We start from the raw sequence: 16,490 nt of genomic DNA, 5'->3' as shown, positions 1-16,490 counted from the left end.
AATTGTCCCTGGTTGAGAACCACTGCTGTAATTTGACCAGGCTCCTCCTCCCTACCAATCCACAATCATCCCAGGAAATTACCTTAATTAATTCTCTGAGTGTCCTTTTAGAAGTTCTTCATGTAAACACCTTATTTTACATGAAAACACATAGTTTTCATGCTTGTTTTTGTAACTTAAATATGTGGAAAATTGTCATAAATTTAATTTTTTTGACAAGCATTTGAATTGCTTATAGTTTTTATTGTAAGTCTTAAAATGAATAAATTTATACATTCATAATTTCATATGTGTACATGTAATAGCAAGACAAATTCACAGAAGTGATGTTTTATTTGAAAGGACATATATATATATATATATATATATATATATATATATATATATATATTTGTGGGGGGATGGATATTAACAAATGCCCCTACAAATGTACCAGTTTACATTCTTATCAACAACCTAGTTTTATGGAAAATAGTGTTTTTATGTTAGTAGAAGTCTTGGTGATGTTTTGTAATTCTTGTTCTCTGTTTTACTTTTTTGATTTCTAGAAAAAAATGACATAAGATATTGAATTGTACTGCTTCTATCTTCATATTGTAGTTCCTTTTATAAACTTTTTGCTTGAAACCCAAGTGTAGTAAAAGTTCCTGAAACTTTAGTGAGGTAACTTGGAAACCAAAATTCTTTTCAGAGAGGCTGAGAAAAGTGATAAAGTCCAAAATGATAAGGTCACTGGTCTCTGGAGATGCTGATAAAATACTCTTACACTCTATTTATCCAGTGACTAAAGGTGAAAATACAACTTTTCTTGAGTATTATTCACTATGAGGATGGTTCAAGCAGGGAATTTCAGAGTCATAAAACCTGATTTATTTTGGCTATTAAGCATTTCACTTAAGCTTTCTTAAGCAAGCTTAGGACTGCAGAAATTTTTGTGAAGAAGAAAAGAAACAAGCCTAAACATGATTTCAATATGAATATAACCACTGTTACCTTTCACCTTTGGAAAAGGTCTAATGAGTCATGGCAGTATTAATCTACTTGAAGAGATGATACATATTACTTTTCATATTTTCCTTATGGTTTTTGTGTACTATTTTATAAATGAGCCCAGCTGACCAGCATTTTCCTACATTCTATGAGAATTCATTAATTAAATTTGCCTATAGAGATGCTTTTCCCCTTATTCATTTTAAGTAGGAAGAAGACCATCACGTAGGGGCATCAGTTTAAATCACTACTTCTTCCCTCTCGTCATGAATTTTGACCCCTTCCCTATTTCTATAACTTGGCCAAACTTTCAAGAGAGAAACGTTATTGAAAGAATTAACCAAACACGTAATTGTGTTCAGAAAATGTGACTTCATTAAGTATACTTATATGATGCTCATTAACATCTAGTGCTTTTTCCTATTAGAATAAAAGCTATTCACCTTGTATTACAATTAAAATATGATTACTATGGAAGATCTGAAAGGTTTATAATACTGTACGTACTGGAACTCACAGAACCAATGTGTTCATTTTCACATCTGTAAAATTGAATACAATTATTTATAAATGATTATGGTCTTTCAGATATCTCCTCCTAGCCAAGACAATATTAAAGTCATCGTGTAGTCAACAATAATGGCACGTAAGCAGCTCTAAAACTATGAACATGACTGAATACCTTTTATGTCTATAAATCTGAAACTACTTAGAAGGTCTAAAATTTATGAGTACTTTAAGTATTATAAATTTTTATCAAGTGTGGCCCTTAAAACTAAAGTTTTTATTCATGTATGTGCATTTTTTGCACGGCTTACCTGAGTAAAACCAACTTTATATACAAAGCCTGATAGCTAGAGAACAAACAGCTCATTTGATAATCATTTGCCCTAGAAGCCATCACTTTGAACTTAGTTCAAGACCAAGTTGAAATGATTAATACTCATGAGCTCTATGACTTGCATGGGAAGGGGGAAAAGATAGAGCGACCTAGGATAGTCTTTTCCCACATGTTCTGTGATGATTATCTCTTTTAGTAGGTCTCTCCAAATCAGTCCCCTTTGAGACATTATTGGAATGCATTCCTTTTTCCAGGAAAGTAAGATCAAAATAGAGTTAACTTTGTGAATTTAGAAGTTAATTTCATTAAATAAAGAAAATGATTTTTGTGAAATTTTTTTTCAGAAATATTTATTTTGGCTAGGTCTTATAGATTCTTCATGGTAGGGTTCATTTCTTCTCTTAGAAGACAAACACTTCCCTGACTAGGTTATGTTTAAGCTTAATGCTAGCTTTTGATATGGTGTTCAGAAGAGGAGAAAGATCCCAAGGGGGCTCATTTTGTCTAGCAAAGCGAAGTCCTCTACATTATCTCCAAGCAAGAGGGAGGCCTCTTAAGCTTTTAATCAGGAAGAGAGGAACACTTTCCCAGGTCCAGGTGTTCAAAGGAATCTGGGATTTCAAAAATTTTTAGTGCATCAACACAGATGCCCCCACAGATGGCTCCTGTCCCTTCAAGATATAATCCTGGCATTGCACACTTGGCAGGGTTGAGAATTTTATTTTCTCTGGAGCTCTGCTATTATTTATGTTTGTTCTAGGCCTGATGCTGAGCTCTTTTTTTCTCTTCTGGATGCCATACATGATAATCTATTTGTATGCCACCACAATTATTCTTTCTCGGTTTTTACATTTATCCTTGAAATGATGATTAATCAACCTCAGACTTCCTTTGTCTTTATCTAGTGCATCTATTGCTCAGATAAGGGACATCTAATTTCATAGTTCTTATAATTATTACTTCCCTTAGATCTCTCAAATGCCTGAGATAGTGCACCTTCCAATACCTTTCCTTTCATGGCTATATTATACCAGTTAACCACAAGTGAAAGATGTGAGAGTTGTGCCTTGTGCAAGGGGCTTTCCATGCTCTACCTACCACTAATAATGGGTCCTGGCTGTCAGCCAGACAGCAGGTGTGATTCAACTTCAAAGTCCTTCTTAGATTCTTCATTCTAGGATTACACCTAGCACCAACTGTTATGTTAGGTTTCCCAGGAAACAGAGTCTGAAATGGAGATTTGCACACAAGTGGTTTACTGAAGAGTGCTTTTTAGGAATAACACTTGTAAGGAAGTGAGAGAAGCAGGATTAGGCAGAAGAATAAATTGAACTCTGTTAAACAGTGTCAACAGAGAACTCGACTGAACACACTGAAAACTCTGAAGCTGAGATATTTCTCTCTCATTCTCTCTCTCTCTCACCTACCCACACACACACACACACACACACACACACTCAAATATATTTGTGTTCTTAAACTTACTCTCTTGTATAGAGAAAAAACATGGAATTCAGAGTCAGATTGATCTGCCATTAGATATCCGCCTTTGTCCAAGTCTATTTTTTCATTTGAAAACAAAGTGATTGTGTATCTCTTGTGGGATAATTGTCACAAATTGGTGAGATAATGTCAAACATTTGCCTAGAATAGGACCTAATACATAATATTAATAGTTTATCTTATAATATTAGATTTTCCCTACCTTTTTCTCATTTTGTTTCTATTTTTCATGTCCAGGGTTATTTTATGTTTACAGTTATTCCTATGCTAGTTTTGGTAAAGAATATATATTTGACAGCTATTAAATTACATAGCTTTTATTAGCAATTTGAATTAGGTCTTCGAAGAACTCCAGTCAATAGCTAAACCTGGGAAGTGTGTAATTATAATAGCACTTACATATCATCTGATGAAAAACAATTAGGTATGCACATTAAGTGAATAACAGAGAAGCAAATGATCATATCTCAACTGTATTGAAAATTACTATACAGAATGACTATCGTTTTATGCCCAGCAACATTCCTTACTTATTCTAATTTCTGAATAAGTTTTCCTATGGCAAATCTATGTTTTACAATTTGAGGGGACTGTCTCACAGCCTCCTTCTTCCTCTCCACTCCCCCAGAAACAGTAGATATGTAATCCAGGCACAGCCACTTTAGATACTTCTTTCCAAAGCGAATGGTTGAAGGATGGTTCACAGCAAGACCAATCAGAACTTTCCCTAAGATTTATGATGCTAAAAGAGAAAATATCTCTCATTCTTTGGCTCACAAAGAAATTGATATTTAGGCTTGAGCCTGGCTGTCAGTTACCATCTTTCCTGCTATGTAGAAAATGCCTTCTCTGAAAGGAAACTTACATAGAGAAGAAAGCATCCATTATGGAAATGGAAAAAGACCCCCCAAAACAACATTTAAAAACCTACATCCAGCTAGGTCCTAATCCAAATCCATCTTTGGACTCTTCAATTGCATGAGCTAAGTGCCTCTCCTTTTTGAAAATTATTATGTTAGGTTTTATATTACTTTCAACTGAAAGAGCCATAATACACATAAAATCATTATTTGAATATTTTTGAACATTGACTATATTGGAAATTTCATTTCTGATCATACATATTCTGTGATATATTCTCATTGCCTAGAATTATGCCTAGCATAAGTGTTCACTAAACATTAGTGGAGTGAATTATATTATTCATAGGCATAAAATTAGACTTCATAATGTGTAATACAATAATGTTAATGAAGAAGAAAGATGTGTGTGAATGTATGTGTGTGTGTGTGTGCACATATATTCATTGGGGGGCAAAAGTATAATGAGGCATTACCATTGTTCTCATTCTTTAAACGTTCCTGACTACTTTCAACTTCCTGAGGTAACTTAAATTTTAAAGAAAGGAAAATGTTTAGAATGTGATTGCTTAGTTCTATTTCTAGCTCTACAAATGTTTTTGACATAATATCTTGAATCCTATTCCCACACTTTATCAAAAATAGTTGTTTCTGATATTCTTTCCTGAACTAAGTAATTAAGTTTAAATTAAAATAATTTCTGAACTTTATAAGTATAGAAGTACTTTTCTATACAACACATTTCTAATACACATTTCTACTACAACACATTTACAGGGCTAAGGTCAATTTCAAATTCAGAAATATTGAAATAACTCTTAAAAAGTTAGAGTTTTAGAAGTCATAAAATACTTTGAGTAAGAGTGCAAATTCCCATGGAGAATAGATGGGAAGCATGTTAGCTAGCATTTCCAAAGAAAATATCAAGCACTTAAGGAATTAAAATACAAGTTATTCTGTAGAATATATTAATAGCGAGAAAGATTAATTTTGTGTTACAGGTATTATGTTCTCTATCTGTAAAATGTAAGTTTTATTCACTTAAAGGTGTTTTTTTAGTCAATTAATATTATTATATATTATAAATATAAATTACTTCAGAAGCATCTCCATGCTTTTAAAGGCTAAATAAATGTTTTGAGACATATTCAAATATGAGTCCCACTTGAAAAACTGTATTTAGTGTACTCACTCCAAAACAACATATGTTTTTAAATAAATTGTTTATTAGGGAAAGCAATTAATGACCCTCCAGCTCATTCTGAAAACTTTCAGAAAAACTGACAATAAACTTATGGAAAGAAATCTTGCTACACACTGAACTTAATCTCCAAGGATTGGAATGGAACCTACATGCTTGGTAACTGTGAATCCATGCACCATAGACAAGGTTTGCATACATTTTATTTTTTCAAATAATAAAGAATAGTTGATATAACAGCACCTCAAATTTTTGGATCCATCTTAGATTCTCTCATAAATTCTTGTATGGCCTAAAACAGAAACATAAATATTTTGAGCTTCAGATTATCTTCTAGTTAAGTAGGAGTCATGAGAGCTTTTGAATGTTTAGGGTAAGCTACCTTGAGGTGACATTTTTCATATGTAATTGTTGTTTAGTAAACACTTAAAATTCAGTTTTAAGTTACTATAAGAATTTGGGCTCATTTTAGTTTATTGAAAACGATATGTAATGATATGTTCATTTGATAATATTGAAATTTGAGCTTAATTTTATGCATATATCAATGTGCTAATATAGTTCATTGGTTTCATTGAACTCAACAGAAGTAAGACCAGGAATAGCGTTTCTATCAAAGAAATAAAGAATTGATATGATTAGGTAATTTTAGATCTGATACTGGTTAGTTTCAACATCAGTAAGTGAAAATAGCCAGGAGTTAAAAATTAGTTTTTGTTTTATTTTGTTTTTCTGGCTAATCCTATCCATGCAATTACTTCTACTAATTAACTCATACTGATAACCCATTTCCTAGAAAGAAAGAAAGAAGTGTTTTCCCAAGTGGGTAATTTATTTTATTTTCACCTATGTTAAGAGTCCAAAGTATGATATTTGTGTTTTTCAGAAATCTAGAAAAACAACGTAAGCTATGATATTTTACCCATTTTGTCTTCCTCTACCCAAAAGAAGTATTTCAATCAATATTCATCTCAGTATGTGATTCCACATTTCACTCAGTAATTTTTATTGCCTTTCAACTTTTAAGTTGAGATCATTCACCAGAATGCAGTACTAATGGTATTCTGTTTTTTTTTTTAATAGAAGCAATAGTTTCTAGTTTCTGATTATATCAAAATTTCATTTTTGAATGCCTGTAACACTAATTAATAACAGAATAAACTTAATGAAAATTCAGCTGTGTTACTCAGTTCCTAGATTATTTTAAGAACAGCTAAACCCATTATGCCTTCAGAAATAATGTGTTTAGGTAAACAAGCTTGTATTTGATTCTAGAGTTGGACCAGTGAATTTTAACATAGAATGCTGCAACATACCTTATTTAGGACATTTATGATCATTGTCTTTATATGTGATTATTAGGAAATAAATAATAATTTTTCCACCTAAATAATGTAAACTAACTTTAAGTTTCTGTCTTTTATAGAAGCTGGGGGTTTGGAAGATGTTAGCTATGAAATATTATTATTATATTATGTTAATATTATTGTGAACCTAGTGATGGAACTTGAAAATTATACCTTGATTATCTGTGTGGGAAACTATTTTGTTTATTATATTTATAATAACCATATGTCTGGAACTATGCAAAGATGACTTCAACTTCAAATAATCTCACTGTCCCCATATACCATTGATTATTCTGGAAATACTTGTCCCTCTTAGTCTGGGTCTCTAAATATCTTTCTCCACATCTCTGAGTAGTATGTCCAACTCTATCTTCCATGCCCAACTGAAAGTCACAATAGATGCTAGATATTTGCTCTAAAAAAGTCTATTTCATCGATGTGTACTTCACTCTTTAACTTTGTTTCCTTATGGTTGAACTTTCTCATTCTTTGGTTACTTTGATGTCTAATACCACTAACCTAATTTACCCATTGGCTACCTTTAAAGTCTACCTTCTAGATTTTAAAGTCAGACTCTCTTTCTTGACTTCTGATCTTTTCCAAGTCCTATACCATGAATTCATTGGTAGCAATGCCCTTGTTTGGAATGACTTCAGGACTTCGGTACTAATCTTGTAAATAACTCTTACCCAGTTCTGTGTACAAACTTGTCTCGAGCATCTGTAATTGAAAAATCAGAATTTGAAAGAATTTTAATAAAAGTATATATCATAAAATCATGAAAAAAACACAGAATATAGCCTGAAATAATAATGTAATTATTATGAAAATTCACACATGCTGCTTTGATATGAAGAAACAACGAGCCCTGGGTTGACTCATCAGGAATGCAGGTTAAAATTTTAAAAACAATACATACAATAAAAGAACAACACTCCATACCACGACTAAAACAAAAACATTAAAATAGATACTCATTGCAATTTCCATTTCTACATCAAAATACTAAGAAGGAAAAATTGGTACTTAATTCCAAAAGTATACTCTAGCTATATGTATACATTTAAAAAATATACTGGGTGCATTTATATTTTACAATATTTTAATAAATTATACATAATAATCATTACATATAAGTTTAATCTTTTCAACTAAATTTTAGTTTTGCTTAAAAAGTCACTGGTTAAAAGTCTTATTTTAATATTATAAAGAAGAGGTTATTGGGAAATACAAGTAAAGTACCTCTCTTAAATAAAGATCATCTAATGTGATGGGATAAACTGAGAGCATGTGCAAACTTCAAAGGAGAGTTAAACCCCTAAAGTTCCCCCTTCAGGAGAAGAGTAAATTGGTATAAACTTCCTTGAATAATTTGATATTCTATAATGAAAGTACAACACATTTCCTGGGCTAGTATTGAAAGAGTATACTTTCTATAGCTGCTTGGCTGGCAGCTGCTCTGATTGACAGTACCTCTGTCATGCAGGCTATTAATTTTTAGATATCACACTTATGATTAAAAAAAATCTTCTTCCTTGTGTATGCTCTAACTAACTTAAGAACATGTGAAAGGATGTTCATTGCAGTAATTTTTTATAATGTCCAAAATTGAAATTAAGGACACTTTACAAACCTCTGTAGGCATAAGAAGAAGGGAAGATTTTGACAGGAGCAATTATATGGCATACATTTTAATTGGAAGCTAGAACATTCAGTTACCAACAGCTGCTTCCAAGAGCTACTATAAATGGAGGCTGGCTGACTGGCCCATTGCTTCAGGTTAAGACTTTACCTGTAGTGTTTCCACAATCTAATACCCAGCCTTTAGGTATGCACCCTGAGAACTCTGTGATATGTCTTTCCAGAAGTGATTATGTTCTGAGAAATTGATTCACAGTGGCTAATTTCACAAAGAAGGGGACAGATAAACCAGAATGGCAATTTATACATTCACAATGACAGAGATATCTGGCGGGATAACCAGCACCTGTCATTTCCCTGGCTTCTCCTTCCTGATGGGTAAATCAACCCAGGGTAACCACATTATAGATCATCAGGCTGATCTGTGTGTCCTGAACTAAACAAAAAGTCATAAATTTTAGGGCTCTTTCAAGATATTACTCATATCTTGATGAATTTCTTTTGTTTTTTGCTTGAAAGATGTTTTCACTCAAATAACTGATGATAGTCCTTAAGATTTGACACCCTTTTCCTTTTGTGAACTATAGAAATATGTGCATATTCTACTATTTGGTTCTCTTTAAAAATGAAAATGTCACATAACCATATAGACAACTTCCATTCTTGTGTTACTGCTTAAATTTACTTTGAATATGTTTTGATATATTTGAAAACATCCAGCTTCTTTTTTTGTTGGTGTACACCTGATCTCAGGATAAACTTTTCTCAACTTGGCTATGCTTGAGATCAGTTTGTACACCCATTCAAGATTCGTTCAGCAAACTTACATTGCCTGCCATATTAGCCATTGGCAGAGACAAAAATAGCCAGTTCTGGCTTTCAAAAAGTGAGCAGTTCAAGGAAAAAAGTAATCATACAAATTTGGATTTCTAGTTTCCAATGATACTTGCTATTGTTATTAAAACATAAGGTACAGTAGAATCACAAGAGAAAAAGCAAAAACAAAAAACATCTCAGACTTAGAAAAGGATTTCTAGAGGGTAAAGTATCTGAGCTGACCTGAAGAGGGAGTAGGCATTTGCAGATTGACTATAAAAATATATGTGCTTTAGGTAGTAGATAAGATAATGTGCACAGGAACAGATTCCTGATTTCTGAGAAACCTTAGCTTTCTTGATTGGAATTTAGAAATACCTCAATATTAGTAGCACCCCAATTCTAAACATTTTAAGTAAAGCTGTTTGTTGAAATGAGGGATGCCATCTTTCATACTTACTAACTTTAATATCAGAAGATGATTTTTTTTTCAGTTTTGTAACATAATTCTGAAGGTTCCCCTTATTCGGAGTTTTAGTGTATAGTGGAATCACTATAACCAGAGCAGCCTGTATCTAAATCTTACTGACTAATTGGGGAGTTTGATATAATTTGAATTCCTACTCTATTGCTCTATCAAAACACATTCTGTATAGTTGGTAACATTGGCCTTCAGGCTATGAGAGCTATAATAATCCATCACTGATTTATTTGGTGTTGAGCAGGCATATTTTAAATTTTAATAAAAATGCCACATTTCTACTCTTTCAGAAGTCTTCATAACTTGGGTCAGGGTATTACTAATGTTATACTTTCTAACACTTTAATGTTTAGCCAGACATAGTGTTCAAATATAAAAGATAAAAGCTGTATAGTGCCCATCCAAGTTTGTAGACCAAGATTTATTCCTTTTCTGCTGAAAGATCAATATGAGGTATGTTTAATAAATTAACAAACTTAAGTCACAGAAAGCTTAAATTGATTACCTAAGTCCGCTTAGTCCTGTCTGTGTCCTTCATTATATTTATGCAGCATGATGTGGAGGGATTTCCAAAATTGATGCTCGGAGAAACTGTTTTTGTTATACTTACAAACTTTAATTTAATATTTTTATCTGTTGATAAAATTTATCACACATATTTGTCATAGAATATTTGGAAGATGCAAAAAGATTTTAAAAACTGTTATCTATAATTTTCCCACTTAGACTTAAGTATTTTGGAGATTAAGTTGAATTTTCTTCCAGTCTTTTCTTATGTTTTTGTGTATATGTCTGAAAGTGAGTGATTTTATGACTAGTATATATAACTTTTGAAAAAAAATTTTTTATCACTAATACATTGGGTGTGTATGCCCATGACCTTAAATAATCTTTAGATATATACTTCATAGTGTTGCATTGTATGAAAAAGTTATATTTAATAAATCTCCTAATCCCATATATTTAGGTTACTTCTATCTAGACTATTATAATAATCAAAACCCTAAATTAATGAATTCTTAATTGTTTCTTTAGAAAAAAAACTTAGAAGTTGAGTCTAAGTATATGTAATTTTTTTGTGTGTGTAATATTCTTGATAGAAGCTGTCAAATTGCCCTTCACAAAGGCTGTACTAGTTTGAGTTCATTGAGTAGCTTTGTATGACTTTTAAAAAACATATAAATGAACAAGAGAAGTCCTATTCTGGCCTCATTGAAAAACAGGTGTTAGGTTTGCTATTAAATTTTCTTTTCTTTTTTTTTTAATAAATCTTTACTGGAGTATAATTGCTTCACAATACTGTGTTAGTTTCTGTTGTACACCAAAGTGAATGAGCCATATGTATACATATGTCCCCATATCCCCTCCCTCTTGAACCTCCCTCCCATCTTCCCTATCCCACCCCTCCAAGTCATTGCAAAGCACCGAGCTGATCTCCCTGTGCTATGCTGCTGCTTCCCACTAGCTAACTATTTTACATTTGGTAGTGTATATATGTCATAACACAGCTAGAAAGCTAATTTGAATAGGTACTAGCTACTTGGTTCAATCAGTAAGCAATAATCTTGCCTGATTCTCTAGATCTTAAAACTATTTGGGTTATGTTATCCTTGAAGAGCAAAGGTGAGTTTTGTTTTGTTTTGTTTCTGGTTGCTACATTTAAACTCTATATTTTCACCTGGCTAGCTGAAATGGCCTGATTTAAAAAATAAATGAAAATAAATAAATAAATAAATAAATACATAAATAAATAAATAAATAAATGAGTAGCCCTTTAGGGTTTTTGTAAGAAAATGCAGTAAAACAATTTAAGTTCACTGCATTTTACTGAACAAAATACATATGCTGGTTTATTTATGGTCTATTTTGCTTTTCAAAACATTTTGATACCTAGGATTCTAACTGAAAGAAATGGGGAGTGATCATAGACCTACAAGTTTAATCTAACATTTATATTTGCATTAGGGATAAAAGCTAATTTTCCAAACACCCAACTGTTATAATAAGCTAAAGGTGTTAGGTAGTTCCAGGTCTGCTTCTCTATAATGATTTTAAGATATTCTTTCTGTGGAATTTGGGAAAAGACATGCAACAATCTGCTAATTATTTCTGACCCTGACAATAGTGGGTCTGTTTTCTGGGGCACAATTAGATATGATGTGTATGACTAAAGGAAAGGTATGATTTCTCTGTAACAAGTTGACCTTTAAAAAAGAAAGCACAAGAACTTGTTCAGGTCCTAAAATGAATGAAAACAACAGATATAAACTAGATATGCTTTCAAAATCAAAATCCACTTTCACCCTCAAAATTTAAGGGGAACTTGTTTCAAATTTCCTCACATAATTTGCAAATGTTTTATGTCCTAGTAGGTGGTATATTCATTTTGATTTCAGGCTTCTGTGTTTTTTGGTTGATCATTGGTTTGTATTGCTTTGTTTTCTCTTCTCTTCAAATCTTTGTGCTAAAACTATTCAAAGTTAGTTTTCAACAGTCAGAGTTTAAACACAACCAAATAATAAACCCACAAACTATATTAACATTCTTCTTGATTTTTCACTATTTTTACTATGGCTTAATATAATATGAACACCATGAATACACTGACTCTAGGAGAAACAGTTATCCTTCCTCAATCATAAGCAAAATAAGACTTATTGTTCAAAATTTCTTTCAAAACATAATAAATGATAGAAAGGAGATTAACCTCTATGTCTACATATTGCAAAAATTCTGAAATCTTTACTATAACAGATATTATGTAAAAATATTATAAAAATTATTTCATGAGCTAACAACACATGAACAGCTCTGCTCAGTCTCCAAATGACAATACCTGAAAAAACAAAAAGCAAGAAGGGGTCAAGCACATAAGCTTCACAGGCTTTCCCAATGGAGCTATCCATTTGCAAAAGTTATTAGTGGACCTCTGGATTTGAAACAGAGCTCCTTTGAGTTATGATCAAATGCTCTTCTCTTGAGCAATGTCTACAATCACTAAGCTTTAGTTTCTTCTTCTTCGTTTGTTTGTTTGTTTAATTGTTAACCTTATAGTTATAATAATACACTCAACATGCTAGAAATGAATTAACTAACTAAAAATAGGTGGAGATTTATATCTATGCAACAATGTCATTACCCATATTTTACCTTCATTTAATAAAAATGTGTCGAATAACTTTAAGATATTTCATGAAATCATGATAAAATATATTTATTTTTGAAATTCAAATTTGCCTAAATGAAAGTAATCAAATGAAGGCAATTCATAAAAGTAAAATTATTTATTTATAAAATTTATCAAAATAAATTAAAAATTTCCATGCCTTCAGTAATGCCATAGTACTGAGTTTCAAATAACACTTAGAAAGTTCTGAAAGACTGTCAATGATTCTATGGAGGTATTTTATATGGAAATATACTAATTCTATATTTGCTAATATTTTATTATAAAGTTTGCAAAGGTACAGAAAAGTTGAAACAATTTCAATGAACACATACTTTTGTACTCATCACTCAGATTCTATACTCAATCTTTAACTTTACTTGCTCCATAATATAACATTTTATCTGTCCATTCCTCTGTCTCTTCCTCCATTTATCTATCAGATCTTATTTTTTTATACAATTCATTGTAAGCTGTAGATGTCATTATACTTCCTCCCAAATACTTGGTCTCTGCATACACCATTAATTATCATTAACTAAAGTTCAATATTTGTTTATAATTCTTTTTTTCTTTCGAGGCAAAATTTACACACAATGAAATATACAAATCTTAAGTGTATCATTCAGTACGTTCTGACAAATACAGAAGCTTGTGCAACCCAAAACTCTAACAAAATACTGAACATTACCATCATCCAAGAATTTATTTCACATTTCTTCTCAGTAAACATTCACCTCCCACTATTCAGAGACAACTCTTTTTCTGATATATATATTTTTTTTACCACAGGTTAGCTTTATCTCTTTTAGAATTTCATATAAATAGAATAATACTATATATCTATATTATACATATAGATATAATCACACAGTATTTAATCAGTTATTTGTGTGAGTTCTCTTTGACAGCAAAGGAAACAATCAACAGAAGAAAAAGGCAACCTATGGAATGGAATTACAAGGATTTAGAAAAGTAAAATTCTAATTGCTCAGGAATAATATTATTGTCTACATGTTAAATCCAAAATAATCCACAGTTAAATTTTTGGAATTTACAAGTATTTAGCAAAGATCTGGATGTAAGATCAACGTGTAAAACTCAATTGTATCTCTCTATAACAGCAAAAAATAGTAAGATAATAATTGTAAAATGCCATGTAACAAAAATATAAAGCACCTAACAATAAATCTAACAAAAGGTGTGTAAAATATTTATGAAGAAAATTGTGCAACCCTGTTAAAAGATAACTTAAAGAATATCTGCAGAAACAAAGATACTCATGGTTAAGTGAGATTATATATCATTAAGATGTCAATTCCCCCAGATTGACCTATAGATTCCATGCAATTCCAAGCAAAGGTCAACAGGGTTTTCCAGAACTGGACAAAAGTTTTTCTAAAATTATTTGAATGAGAAATGACAAGATAATCCTAAAAGGACCCAAGTGGTGTATTTGCTCTGGTAGAGCTTAAGACCTATCATAAATCTATAGTAACGTCATGGAGTGCTGGTATAGGGGTAAACAAATAGCACAATAGCACATAATACCAAACCTAGAAACAGATTCAAGCATATGTGGACACTTGATTCACAAGGAAGTAGAATTTTAAAGTAGGGTGTAAGTGGCAGTATTCAATAAGTGTTGCTGGGACAGTTGGTTAGCCATAAGGAAAAAAAAATTGGATCCTACTTATATCATAAGCAAAAATTAATTCAAGATGGATTACATACAAATATGTAAACAAATATTTAAATATTTTAGGAGAAAATAAAAGAGTATATATTTATAGTTTAGGCTAGAATAATATTTCTTAGATGAGACAAAAATTTCTAAGCATAAAGGGATAAATAGATAGATTTGGTTATATTAAAATAATAACATATTCATAAAAAAAGCATTAAAATGAAAGATAAATTAAAAACTTGGAAAAGAAATTTGTCATATGCATAATCAATAAAGAATGTTTATTCAGCATATGTATTTGACATTTCAATCAAAATCAAAGCTCAAATATATAAACTTTTATTTCACAGAAAAGGAAACCCAAGTGCCCATTGCATATAAGAAAATACTCAAACTGATTAGTATTAAGGGAAATACCAATTAAAACCACAATAAGATTGCATTTTATATCTGCAACTTTGGCACAAAAACTTGAAAGGTAGGTTAAATAACGCTCTCTGCCCCCAAAGATGAACACTACTTAATCCCCAGAACCTATGAATGTTACCTTATATAGCAAGAGGGGCTTTGCAGATGTGATTCAATTAAAGATTTTGAAATGGATAGATTATCCTGGATTATCCAGGTGGGCCCTAAATGTAATCACAAATGTCCTTATAAGAGTGAGGCAGAGGGAGATTTGACTACAAAAGAAGAGAAGATGATGTGATGACAGAAGCAGAGGTTTAGAAATGCGCTGTGAAGATGAAGGAAGAGGCCACAATCCAGGGAACACAGGCAGCCTGTAGAAGCTGAAAAGTCAAGGAATTGGATTTTCTCCTCAGAGCCTACAAAAAGAATCAGGCCTGCAGACACCTGAACTTTAGCCCAGAGAAACTTATTTTGTAATTACGGCCTCCAGAATCCTAAGAGAATAAATTTGTGTTGTTTAAACCATTAAATTGTGGTAATTTGTTATAGCAGTAATAGGAAACTAATATAGTCTGATGAAACCATGTGTAGATAAAAATCTACATTTTTATACTGAGGGAAGCAAAGTAAATCAATATCATCACTGTAAAAATATCTTGTTAAGTTCAATCTGCATTTACCACATAAAACCTAGAAATTCCAATCCTAAGTACTTACCCAGAGAAACCCTTCAAGATGTGAATAAACAGATATGTACAAAAAGTTTCAAAATTTATTGTTTTAATAGTTAATAACTATCAAATGAAATAATCATAAATAGAAGCATGGATAAATAATTGTTGGTGCATTCAAATAATCCGATAATGTAAAGCATTAAAAATCAATGAAAACAGCTACTAAAAAATGAATACATCTTAGAAACATGTTAAGTGAAAACAGCATACCTGGAAAAGACACAGTGTCACCATTTTTAATAAATTTCAAAGGCAATAAAAAAGCAATACATTATTTTTAAAAATCCAATATGGTGGTTCAATATGATAGTTCTCTAAGGGAAAGCAGGATGTGAGCAGGCAGGAGTTCAGAGAGAGCTTCAGATCTGACAGTGTGATAGCTCTTGAGGAGGGTAGGGAATTTACAGATGTGATGGCTTTATTGAGATGGCAACTTGGCTAGGTTATAGTCCCCAGTTACTCAATCAAACACTAATGTAGGTGCTGCTGAGGAGGCATTTTGCAGATGTATTTAAATCCATGATAATTTAAGTTTAAGTAAGTGAAATTACTTTGGGTGATCTGGGTAGACCCAGCTGAATCTGTTGGAAGGCCTTAGATCAGGGTTGAGGTTTCCTGGGAGATAGAGTTCCATTCTGTTCATTGTCTTCCCTTCTTGGCTGCCTGTCCTACATATATGGACTTATTTAGCCAACCTCCATAATCATCTAAGCCAATTCTTTGTAATAAATCATATATATGTTCATTATGTGTATGCGCACACACACACACACACACACACACACACACACACACATACGTATATTCTAC

This window comes from Lipotes vexillifer, unplaced genomic scaffold (genome assembly GCF_000442215.2).
Source record: "Lipotes vexillifer unplaced genomic scaffold, Lipotes_vexillifer_v1.1 scaffold138, whole genome shotgun sequence".
In the NCBI taxonomy this organism is placed as follows: domain Eukaryota; kingdom Metazoa; phylum Chordata; class Mammalia; order Artiodactyla; family Lipotidae; genus Lipotes; species Lipotes vexillifer.
Note: the sequence above shows the minus strand (reverse complement) of the source record.